General features: G+C 39.3%; 2 long non-coding RNA genes across 3 annotated transcripts in view; both read right to left on the bottom strand.

Moving 5' to 3' along the window:
* Nucleotides 1-12,636, bottom strand: part of LOC113919199 — a 38,893-nt gene that overhangs the window by 6,634 nt on the left and 19,623 nt on the right. Inside the window, exon 5 of the long non-coding RNA XR_003518885.2 lies at nucleotides 860-1,017. This is a non-coding gene — a long non-coding RNA (uncharacterized LOC113919199). The remainder of the gene's footprint in view (nucleotides 1-859; nucleotides 1,018-12,636) is intronic.
* Nucleotides 7,844-12,615, bottom strand: LOC113919200. Of its 2 annotated transcripts, none has more exons than XR_003518886.2 (3): nucleotides 12,555-12,615; nucleotides 8,802-8,956; nucleotides 7,844-8,699 (listed from the first exon to the last, which is right to left on the bottom strand). It is a non-coding gene; the product is annotated as an uncharacterized LOC113919200 (long non-coding RNA). The 2 variants fall into 2 exon arrangements; XR_003518887.2 differs by lacking the exon at nucleotides 12,555-12,615 and adding an exon at nucleotides 10,394-10,788.

Below are 12,636 nucleotides of genomic sequence, written 5' to 3'. Positions count from 1 at the left end.
ACATCATGAAGAAAAGAGGTAGAACCTTCCTTCACTAATACAGTGCCCTCTGGGGATAGATGTATTGTGACATCACTTTTTACTCCATCACTTAGTGCTTATTTTGAGCTTAAAATTTCACCTGAGGAAAAAACGTGTGTGTGTGTGTGTGTGTGTGTGTGTGTGTGTGTGTGTGTGCGCGCGCGCACGCACGTGTTTGTGTGTATGAGGAGAAAATGTAAAGGCACAACACAGTTTGACCAGGGATCTCGTCTCCTTCCAACTAAAGTTCACCTAATTCTTACCATTTCATATGTTTCTGAAGAATGTTTTCTTATTTCCTACAAATTCTGAATACTAGTGTAAAAAAATAATTGGTCAATAGAAAATGAACGATCAAAAATATAACATTAAAACTTTTTCTAAAATTATATAATATCATCACCCCAAATGTGGCACATTGACTTCCTATCCACAAACTATTTTTTTTTTAAGATTTTATTTATTTGAGAGAGAGCACAAGCAGGGGGAGCAGCAGAGGGAGAGGGAGAAGCAGACTCGCCGCTGAGCAAGGAAGCTGACACGGGGCTTGATGGGAACATGACCTGAGCCAAAGACAGATGCTTAACCAACTGAGCCACCCAGGCGCCCCTCCACAAACTATTTTCAAACAGAAGGGAATATAATTTTACTTAGTTTGGTCATTTTGTAAGAACAACTAAGGAATATACAACATGAGTTTTCATAGAGAATTAATTTGTAATTGTACTGATTATTATTTTTACCCCCCAAAGAAACAGCATGGAGCAATAAATGCAAAGAGAATTTTTTAAAAAAATAATTTCTTTAACAGTGTAAGTATACACAAAAAAGTGAAAACCTTAAAAAGCAGCACAGTAAGATGCTCCATCTTCATTGTTGTTACTGTATAAACTTGAAAAGAAGAGGAAATGGAGGGATGTTAATAACAGCTGTCTGTGAGCTGTGGATGGTGGGCGGTCTTAGCTTCTTTGTGCTCATCTATATTTGCTCATTCTTCTGCAGTAAAGATGTAAAAAAGAAGTGCAGTATCATTATAATAAAAAAGAAAGGTATTTGTAAATAAAAGCATTGTCGTTTTAGCTCAATTTTACCAACAGATGCCCTCCAAACTAAGGCGAGATTCTCTATAATTTTAGGAAGATTGATAAAAACTCTAAGTAAAACAAGGGCAATTTGCTCAACACTAAGCAAGGTACATACAAAGCAAGTCCTTTCAAGGAGAGAAAGTTGTTAAGCCATTTATATTGTTTTACTAGATTTTTCCTTTTTCAGAATTCTGGTGGCCATCAGGGTCTCAGCCTAAATTATAGAATCCTTTTAGAGAAATGCTTTTTTTTTCTCATTTTAAAATGGTATTTTAAGAATAATTTGTAAATAGAACACAGTATGCAAACAGAAGATGATCCTAAGTTTATTCTGAAGTAGGTAGAATATGTTTGTTTACACAATTTTTGCATTAGTAAAATCTATTTTCATAGAAAGCACAAAAGTAAGGTCCAGTCTATCATGTATGTAACTACAGTACTTTCACTGATTCTTTTTTCTTTTTGTTTTAAAGATTTTATTTATTTATTTGACAGAGATATAGAGAGAGAGCACAAGTAGGCAGAGAGTCAGGCAGAGGGAGAGGGAGAAGCAGACTCTCCACTGAGCAGGGAGCCCAACGTGGGGCTTGATCCCAGGACCCTGGGATCACGATCTGAGCCGAAGGCAGCCGCTTAACCGACTGAGCCACCCAGGGCGCCCCTCACTGATTCTTAACATAATCACTAATGTATAAAGAAGGCCATCCAATACACAAAGACTTAGAGCTTGTCTTCCCTGACACCACTCATTTGCCAGAAATTGATCTTTTAAAATACTGGGACTTATTTTGCCTGTGTAATAAATTCCTATTTGTTTAGCATTGGATAAAGAAAGAATTCAACAACCAGACATTTTTAGCAAATAACTAAATAAAACTGATAATGAGAATTTATTCAGGAATTTATCCTACTTACATACTTACACAGGTACATAAACTTATATTTACAATTGTGTTAATTGTAGTATTATTGGAAACAGCAAGTAACTGGACACAACCAATATATTCATCAATTCTCAGTTGGTTAAGTTAAATCAAGGTGCAACCAAATGATAGAATATTGTGCTTTCCTTAAAAAGACACAGGTATATCTCTCAGATATATCATTAAGTGAAAAATACAAATTATAACCCAATAGGTATTATAGGATCCCATTTGTGTAAAACACAAAAGGGTATACATATAACCATATCTATGCATTAAAAATATCTGTAAGAAGACCTTCTGAGATGGGTCAGTCCTTCTGTTCCATCAAGCCTTCAACTAACTGGATGAGGGCCACTTACATTAAGAAGGACAATCTTCCTCATCTCTTACTCAGGCTACTGATGTAAATGTTAATCTCATCCCCCAATACCTTCACAGAAACACCCAAAATAATGTTTGATTATATGTCTGGGCACCCGAGTAAAAGAGACTTTTCTCCTGTCTGACTGCCTTCAAACCGGGCTGTTGTTTTATTCAAACTCACACATCAGTTCTTCCAGGGGCTTGAGGCTGCCAGACTTCAGACTGGAACACCATCATCAGCCCTCCTGGGTCTCCAGCTTGCTGACCACAGAGCTTGGGATGTGTTCAGCCTCCATAACCACATGAGCTAATTCTTTAGAATAAATCTCTTTTTGTTATTTATTTATTACTTACAATAAGTCCTCTTTTGGGAATCTATATATGTATATACATATATATACACACACATTTTTAAGGAGATATATGGGTATCTTCTATATATATATAAAATTTAAGGTATCTGTAAATAAAAGCACAGTCATTGTTTTAGTTCAGTTTTACCAACAGATGTCCTCCAAACTAAGGCAAGATTCTCTATAATTTTAGGAAGATTGATAAAAACTTGAAGAGTTAAGTAAATCTCAAACAAAACAAAACAAAAAGAAAACAAAAAAGTGCAGAACCATTTGGTACAGAGGGCGATTTTTTAAAAAAAATATTTGAATCTGAAGGTCTTTAAGACACACACTCACCACAATCCCCAGCTGTCTTATTCGACATTCACAATACATCTGCAGCCCCTGAAGGCATATGAATTTGTAGCTTCCAAGGCCGGTCTTTACTGCCAAGTCCCTGGTGTTTATTCCAAAGCTGCACTGAATAGGGAGTATAGGGAGAGGGTGTGGGATCAAACATTCTACCTCTTGTCTAGATGCCAGTTCCCTAAGCTTCACCGTGGTTAAGATTTCATGTCTCACATCCCGGGCAGGGGGATTAACCCCATGAGGAAGCATCTCAGGCTTTCAGAGGGTACCCAACCTGGGTCTCCCTTGTCCCCACCTATAAGCTCTCCCTCTAATCCCGTCCTCTCTAATAACTCCTCCCTTACCTTTTCCCAGTACTTTTCACCACTCCCTAGAGAAATAACCAGGTAAATCATAAACCCAGGCATTGAACGCCAATGATAACAATCACAATAAAACATAACATGGGTAGAATTTATACTCTATGCCAGGCACTGTGGCTTTAGTACTCTATGTAATGCTCAAGGGAATTATTAACCCTATTTTATATAGAAAGAAGCTGAAGCTCCAGGCATAGAATGACATTCTGATGTCACAAAATATGGGATTCCGATCCAGATGGCCAGCCCTGGCCCCTTGACCACAGCACCTCTTCTGCTTTCAACCCTAGCCATCCAGTGTCTTCTGGCTTTAAAGAGGAAAGACCTGCATTCCAACTCAGGCTATGAACGTCAGCCCCAGGCAGGGGAAGGAACTGGAGGTTGGGGAGGGGCAGAAGAAAGGGCAAGTGGGAATCTTCTTGGCCACAACCCCCCACCTACACCTCCTCTGCAGAGAAGCAAAACCAAACACAACTACCAACACAAAGATTCATTTCATTCCAAAAGGTGGACTGGGGGTCTAGAATAAAAATTCATATTCTTCCCATTAATGTAACTTTGACTTTATTTCCTGCAAGTTAAAATCCTAGTCTTATTAGCCTAGAAAGTATTCTCCCTGACTTTTCCCTTAGATCACATCATGGAACATCCCATGTGAATCAGACAGTGAGTAACGCAAGGCCTGAATACCCTTCCCAAGAGAGGAGACAGGGGAAGCAAAGGAAGAAGATGGGAAGAGTCTCAGTGCTCCCTTTCACAATATATGGTACATTTTGATCGAATGTTGATGCCTCCTTAATATTATGTCTTTAAAACTCTATGTAAAAGAAGAAACAAGACACCCAGAAAATGCATCCTAATATAGGGTTCCAGGGATCCAGGAGCCCCTACAGATCTCAAATCTGGCTCTTCTCCCTGTATGTCACAAGAGGCTAGCTTCCTTCATGGAGTCAGGGACTTTGTGGGCCACTGAGAGAGGCTGCTAAGTGACCAGAGCCTACTGTGACCTAGAAGTCATCCCCGGTGGTAACTACAGAGGTTTATAAAAGTTAAATAAATGACTAAGAAAAATAAATAAGGCATACATGCATTCATACATTTGTGATGTACCCAGGGTAGAAAGCCATTCAAAGCTAATTGCTAAGCAAATTAACAGACGAACTGAATTGCCCGGGAATTGTCATTTAGTATGGGTAACATAATGCAGTGTATTAAATACAATCATTGACCCTAGAGGAACTTTTATTTAAGAAGGAGGAGAAATTATGCCTTAGAGCATTCATTTTTTAAGCTCTTTACCATCTGTTTGGGTGAAAGACTATATAAAGACCAGTAATCACCATTATCTCCAATTATCTGTCACTAGAAATTTTTTTCAGTTTACCATTAGCATTAAATTCGAAGAAAGAAGCAGGCTTATTAAATCCTAGAATAGATTTTTATTCTCTGTAGAGACATGTAGTTTACAAAACACTTTTGATATTCTAATGTGGACTCTAAGTCCTAAAATAAAAGATCTAAGCCAACATACTTTTGTGCATGGACCTGCCTGTCCAGTCCTCACAGTCAGAGGGCTCTGTAATCTGAGCTCAGGTGCTGGACTCAGGTAGGTTCCAGCTGGATGTTACCAAGTAGACTCTGGTAACACAGGAGTAATAGGTAAGGATCAGAGGAAACTACCTCAAGCATGGATTTTGAAGGCCCTCCAACTCTAGGATTTGGTGATTCTATGCCCTGAAAGAGAAAGGTAATATATGTTTACTAGATAGTGAATAGAACTTTCATTCACTTACCCTCCTGCATTCACATGTCAGCCCATAGAAGCAGCTTTTTGTCTGTAGTTGTAGTAAAATGGCTTTTGGTTTCTTGGCTTGACTTAATCAAATTATTTCCAGTAATCTAACTTTATTTTACAAGAGTTGGGGTATCAGATAGTCTGTCTTTCTCACGAGCTTCCTAAGCAAACTTCTACTCCATTTGCCTTTTGTCGAGATTGTTTCATGTCATGGCTTGATTTCCCTCTCAACACACTGTAAGATCGAACTACCCTGCTCCTTGACTCTGGAGTCAAGGATTTACCAGAGAATGAAAAATATTTTCTAGAGAAACATGGTAGCTTCTCTCCATGATGTGTCTTCAGAGGTAATGGACACCCTGAAAAATCTAGATGCTTCAGCCAAATGCTTAATGCCTTTGATGATCTGATACCATCTGATATTTCCATCCTCACTACCTAATTGTTCCGTACATGAACCTTGGGCTACAGTGAATCCAGACTATACAGTGATCCCCAAACCTCAGAGCTTAATTAATCTAGAAAATTTACTGAATCTCTCTCTATATATTTTATATACATATATATTACCTTTATTCCACACCTTTATCCATACCATTTCCTCTTCCAGCAGTAAATTTCTTCCATACTCTATTCACACTTTAAGACTGTGGTAGGTATGGTGCAGAAATGTCTTTCCAAACTCCCTTTCCTGGGAATTGCCAGGATCCACGCTACTATGCTAGGGCTGCTAAAAGAATAGGTAGGTGTAAGTTACAGTGATTTTATCATGTGTCCCCATCCCTACTCTCAGTTGAGTAAATTGTGTAGAGTAAACAGCTGACCCAAACTGGACCAATCAGATGCTTTTCCTGGGAATCTGGAATTAGCAGTCAGTTCAACACAGAACGTTATACGAAAGCCCATCTAGGGTCTATTCTTAAGTCAGTACCATGTCAACCCAAGGCCATGTGCCAAAGTTATGAAGGATCAAAAACCAGGAATAAGCAAAGAAAATTGGTTTGCCAAATGGAAGAGAGCATGCCTGTGAAATTATGCACAGAAGAATTATGACACCACTGAAAGAAAAAGGAGCGGTGGTCCTTGGCAGCTCCTGGGGGGCAGCTCCTGGGATGCAGCTCCGTTCCTCACTGTATCTCATTGATGTGAGAGCTTGGTCCTAAAAATAAACCTCCCTTTCAATTGGAATTAATTTGAGGGGAGTTCTGTCCCTCACAACCATTGAGTTTTGTCTTTAAAAAAACATCCTTGGGGCGCCTGGGTGGTGCAGTCGGTTAAGCATCTGACTCTTGGTTTCGGCTCTGGTGGTGATCTCAGGGTCATGAGATCGAGCCCTGCATCAGGCTCAGTGCTCAGCTCAGATTCTCTCTCCCTCTACCCCTCCCACTCGTCCTCTCTCTAAAATAAATAAATAGATCTTAAAACAAACAAACAAACAAACCACCCTCACTCAGAGGACTCTTCCGTGATACTTTACTAAGTTGTCCCAACTGGAATGATTCTTGCCTTACTATGCTACCTTGTCTTGACCTGCCCACTTGTCTATTCTCATGGCCTTCTAGTCACTGCACCTCCTCCTGGAGGCTTAACCCCCAGCAAAGTCCTAGTGTAGATCGTGTTTTATTATCTCAAGAAACTGTCCTAGTTCAATCGCCTAGCACTGCTCTGATGGGAGTAAAAGTGGTGAGACTTGAGCTCTTTTTTAGAGCTCAAGTCTCTTTTCTATGACCAGACTTCTATCTTTGTTCTTGTTTTGATAATTCGGTATATGAGAGCCTACCATATTGATCTCATCCTGCCCTGCCCAGTCATTTTCTGAAACCACAGTTCTAAAGCAGGAGCTTTGACAGACCTCCCTAACCTTAGTAACTTTGTGGTGTTAAAGCAGTGGGCAGGAGAGGGGTGCTAGTATCTGGTAGAGCCCAGAAATGTTGGTAAACATCTTACCATGCACAGGATAGCCCCCCACAACAAAGAATCATCCAATCCAAAACGTGAATAATGTTGAAGCTGAGAAACCCTACTTTAGTACTGGGCAAATGACCTTGAGCAAACTACTGGACAACTCAAAGCTTTAGACTTTTCCTCCACAAACATACAGATATATTTCTTGCACAGTTATCACATTACTTAACACACTACCTTTGGAGCTTTTAGTACTTTGTCATAATTATGTTTGTACAATGAAAAAACTTAAATAATTATGCCATTATCTAACTGTTCCTTCCTTACTTAAGACTGAATAATAGGGGCACCTGGGTGGCTCAGTCGTTAAGCATCTGCCTTCGGCTCAGGTCATAATCTCAGGGTCCTGAGATTGAGCCCCTCATCGGGCTCCCTGCTTAGCGGAAAGCCTGCTTCTCCCTCTGCCTCTCCCTCTGCTTGTGTTCCCTCTCTCACTGTGTTTCTCTCTGTCAAATAAATAAATAAAATCTTAAAAAAAAAAAAGACTGAATAATAGACTACATTTTATTTATCCAGTCATCTGTCAATAGACACTTGGGTTGCTTCCACATTTTAGCTATTGTGAATAATGCTGCTGTGAACATGGTTCTCCACATCCTCACTAACCCTTGTTATTTTGTTTGTTTGTTTGTTTTTTATAGTAGCCATCTTTGTGGGTATGAGGGGGCATCTCACTGCAGCTTTGATCTGCATTTACCTCATGATTAGTGATGTTGAGCATCTTTACATGTGTTTATTGGCCATTCAAATACCTTCTTTAGAGAAATGTCTATTCAAGCCCATTTTTGAATTGGGTTGTTGGTTTTGTTGTTGAGTTTTAGGTGTTCTTTATATATTCTTAATATTAATCTTTCATCAGATATCTAACTTGCAAATACTCTCTCCCAAACATTCTTTTGATTCTGTTAATACTGTCTATTGGCACACAAAAGTTTTTATTTTTATGAAGTCTGGTCTATTTTTTCTTTTATTGCCTGTGCGTTTGGTGTCACATCCAAGAAATCATTGCCAAATCCAACATTATGAAGCTTTTGTCATATGTTTTCTTCTGAGAGTTTTGTAACTTATCCATGTCCTCCTCTATTTTGTTTTCAGTGCCTTATTTTTCCAAATAAAGTCTGCAGACTAAAAATGTCCCAGGTAAAACACACACAGACGAACCACTCATCTCCAAAGCCTTGGCTACCCGGATATTCACATACATGGGTTAGGGTGTCACTTGCTGCAAGAAATAGAAGAACCATTTAACACAGGTACAGGGAAATGTGGGTATATTAGATAGGCTACAGGAATGGCTAAAAAATAAACCCCAAAATGTAAAGCCGTTCAAATGAACAAACGAATTCATGCTTTGCTTGTTCAACATCCAAAACAAATACTTCCAGTTGATGGCAGGCTCTCTTCAAAGTAATGATTCAAAAAACCAAAGCTTCTTCCTTCTTGTACCATCTTTAATAGGCTCCATGTCCATTTGCCTCCAGCTGGTGAAAGGGGACAAAGAATGGAGAAGCCATATTTGCTTCTTAACCACCTTGGTTTAAAAGTGACAAACATAACTACTTCTACTTCCAATGCCTAATTACCTGGCCCTTCCGTGATGCAGGTAGCCAGGAAATGAAGTCCCCGGTAGTAGAGCTGCTTGCCAGTAATTGCTCTATCCCTGCACTGTCCAATATGGTGGCCACCTGCCACACGAAGCTATGGAACACTTGGAATGTGGTTCATTCAAGTTGAGCTCCTGCGCCGTAAGTATAACATGCACACCAGATTTTGATACGACTTAGTTTGGAAAGAAGGATGCAAATATCCCACTGATAATTTTTATACTGATTACATATTGAAATGGCAACACCAGGGATAGATTGGACTGAATAAACTACACTGTTAAAATCAATTTCACCAGTTTCTTTTTACTCTTTTACCATACTTACTAGAAAATTTTAAATTACATACATGGCTTACATTCTATTTTTACTGGATAGCGCTGCTAGGGAAATCAACCTCCTCTGTTACACAGATTATCTCACAGAATTAAGATACAGAGTAAATCTGGGCTGCCCACAGAACCGGAAGAAGAAATCTAAAAGCTCTGTGGAATTAAGATGTGTGCTCTCTTTTTTCCCTTCTTTCTCTTTCTCCCTCACTGGAACCACAAGGTCACTGGCTTCTGTCTGGATACCTTCTGATTTTACTCTTTTTTCTCTCTGTCTCTCTCTGTCTTTGTCTCTCTTTCTCTAGCTGTCTCTTTCATCCCTGCTCCAATCAGCTGCTGTCAGGAAGGTGAGGTCAAATGGCTTGCCTCCCATTTGCTAGAAGCAATGGGAGGTTCTCAGGAAGGGGACAGAGGTAGGTCAGACAGACTGATGTGTTTGCTCACGTCATTTAAAATGCGTAAATGCTACATGAGCTTGGCAGCTGTCAACATTCCCCAGTTTTTACACTTAATAGATTATACTTGCTTTAAGGCCTTTAATAAGGACTCTGTGTTGAATAGATGACAAATTTTAATCCGAGGGTATACTATTTAATTCATGTCATCACCAAAGAAAAGAAGTAACTAATCTTTCTTTCTGGGGCTTGTACCAGTGCCCAGAAATAGTCAACCTCCCTGACAAGCCTTGAATTTTCAACAGTGTACTTTGGACCCAGTGTATATTCATATAACATCATATAACATCAGGTCCACCTCATAGGATGAAGCTCATCAAACCATAAGCAGAAATTATATGAGGGTACAAAGTTAATAAATGGAGAATATACCCCAAAATATAATCTCCTATAGGGCTAGAACTTCTTTTTTTTTTTTAAAGATTTTATCTATTTATTTGACAGAGAGAGAGAGAGCACAAGCAGGGGGAGTGGCAGGCAGAGGGAGAGGGAGAAGCAGGCTCCCCGCCGAGCAAGGATCCCGATGCAGGGCTCGATCCCAGGGCTAGAACTTCTTAATTTTAATGCCATTGTCCAGAGTTTAAGAAATGTCTCCAAGTAACCCCTGTTAGAATATATACATATATATTTTATATATATATTCTATATATATATACATACATATAGATAGATACATATAGATATAGATATATATGACCTATAGAGATTACCAGATGGTTCTATATTCTCAGGAAGCATTTATATGCCAGACATTGCCCTAAATTTATTATCACCAATAACAACTTACCAGAAATGGATTTTTCAGATTATTATCTTTCACCCAGCAAAACAAAAACAAAGCAAAACAAAAACGGGTCCGTAAGTAATAGGATACAGGGTAGTAACAATTGTTAGAAGATGAGATTTGGTTAGCTTCAGAGTATGTCCAGGAAAGACAGGCTTTTGGCGGGCCCTGTAGAGGAACACGGGACACCACGGTGCAGGCTAGGCCCCTGGGCATCTGGGAAGACAGGGGAAGTAGGAGATGGTGCAGAAAGAGGGGACAGTGGTGTCACAAATACACATTTTGCTTCCATCTTCCCAATGGAACTTGAACTTAGACAATGATATTCTTTTTGCTAGAGGCTATGCGCCTCAAAGTCAGTAGGACTCTCCTAAGTAAGTCCCTGAGTTTCTACAGGACTCACCTCAGTAAGTGGATGACCTACCAGCAATGAGGTGCTGTTTCCTGGGGCATTTTTAGGATACGGGGCAGGGCTGTCTCTAAGTTGCGTTGTTGAGAATGCATGCTTTGCTTTTCTGCCTCATCCAAAGCCTGCTCAGGGTCCAGTGGGTGTGTAGGTCCACCAGCACATTGAGCCAGGCCAACCGTCTCCCACTGAATTGATGATCTACCTCCTGAGAAGTCTAGCCTTTTCCTTGGGGGAATTCTCTTTCCTTTTTGCTGGGTAGAGATGGGGTGGAGCAAGCTTCTGTTAGCTCTCTTCCCTCTCAGCTTGGAATCTAGACAAATGCCAGAGGGGCATTTGCCAGGGAAGGGGATGAAATAATGTGATCAGCTTAGGTATCTTCCACAACTCGTCAATGGCTTTGAGGTCTACCCATAAATATTGACTGAATCATTGGCCTTGCAATTTCTATAACAGATAGTACTTCTTAGCTCATGTTCTTTCTGGTACATGTTCTAGAAATTAAACATATATCTTGCACATACTCACAACATTTTATTAAAACCAGATTATTGGCACTAGGAGGACAGTGACCACTTCTACGTTACTGTCTTGTTTTTCCTAGCATCCTTAGACCTATCAACTGAATGAATGCATAAATGAACAAGGGAATTTACCTATCCTCTTGGTGTTGTCTATGTTGATTGTACATCTTTGTTACAGCCATTCTTTTAGGGAAAAATAAGGTCTTTGTTACTTCATTCTGTCTAGGAGAAAGCTGTATCAGAGAACCACTGACTAAAAATTATTTGTTAATAAGCAACTGGGAAAAAACACTTAGAAATTTTAGTTGTGGATGACAAATAACTGTTTCCTCTAAAGCATCAGCTCCTTTTGTTCTTTTGCTTTGTGAAAAGAAGTAAAACGGAGATCGCATAGAGATAATAAATAGTATTTGCACAGAACTCTATCATGTTAAAAAAGAACACTTTCCCATATCCTATTCCTTTTATTTTTAGAGGAAACGTCTCAGAAATAGAGCTGGCATTATCACCTGTATTATTACTAAAAGAGTAACACGGTTCCGATAGTTGTAATGTGGTCAAGGGAGCATGTCTCTGATGAAACCAGAGGGCTAGGCTCACTAATTATGATGTGCTACCTACTTTAACTGTGAAACCTGAATACAGAATTCTGCATATGGACTCTTAGGCTAAGACCTCAGATTGCAGCCAAAACCACATTTGTCTGACTCCTACACATCCCTCAGATCTCAGTTCAAATGTCTCTTCCTCAAGGAAGCCCTCCCTTTATTCAACAGGCTGGGTCAGTCTCCTTAACATATGGTCTCATAGTGTTAGGCAGGTTTCCTATGCGGTACTTAACACAGTTGTCTCTTATGAGCTTTTCTGTGGCATTATTTGATTATTGTCTTGTCTCTGTGGCCAGAAAGCATGCTGTTTACCAAGGTATTCCTGGAGCTTAGTACACAGTAAGCGTTCAATAAATACCATAGCATTAGTGAATAAAGAAACAAATAAATGTTGAATTTTCAAAATGGAGTTTAAAGACCTGGAAGGCATTCAGAGAAAAGGTAAAAATATAAATTTGTTTTCAGAGAATTTGGATGGATGTTTATATTTCAGAAGAATTTTAAAAATTTAAATAAAGGTAGCAAAGAGGTAGAATTCAATCAGTTATTACTAAATAACATTATTTCTGTAATTATGTATGTACACAAAAAGACTATTTAAAACTTTAAAATCATTTAAGGGGCACCTGGGTGGCTCAGTCAGTTAAGCAGCCAACTCTTGAATTCGGCTCAGGTCATGATCTCAGGGTCCTGGGATTGTGCCCTGTG

This window comes from Zalophus californianus, chromosome 3 (assembly GCF_009762305.2).
Source record: "Zalophus californianus isolate mZalCal1 chromosome 3, mZalCal1.pri.v2, whole genome shotgun sequence".
Lineage (NCBI taxonomy): Eukaryota > Metazoa > Chordata > Mammalia > Carnivora > Otariidae > Zalophus > Zalophus californianus.
The sequence above is the reverse complement of the archived record's forward strand: the minus strand, read 5'-3'. Positions and strand labels throughout refer to the sequence as shown.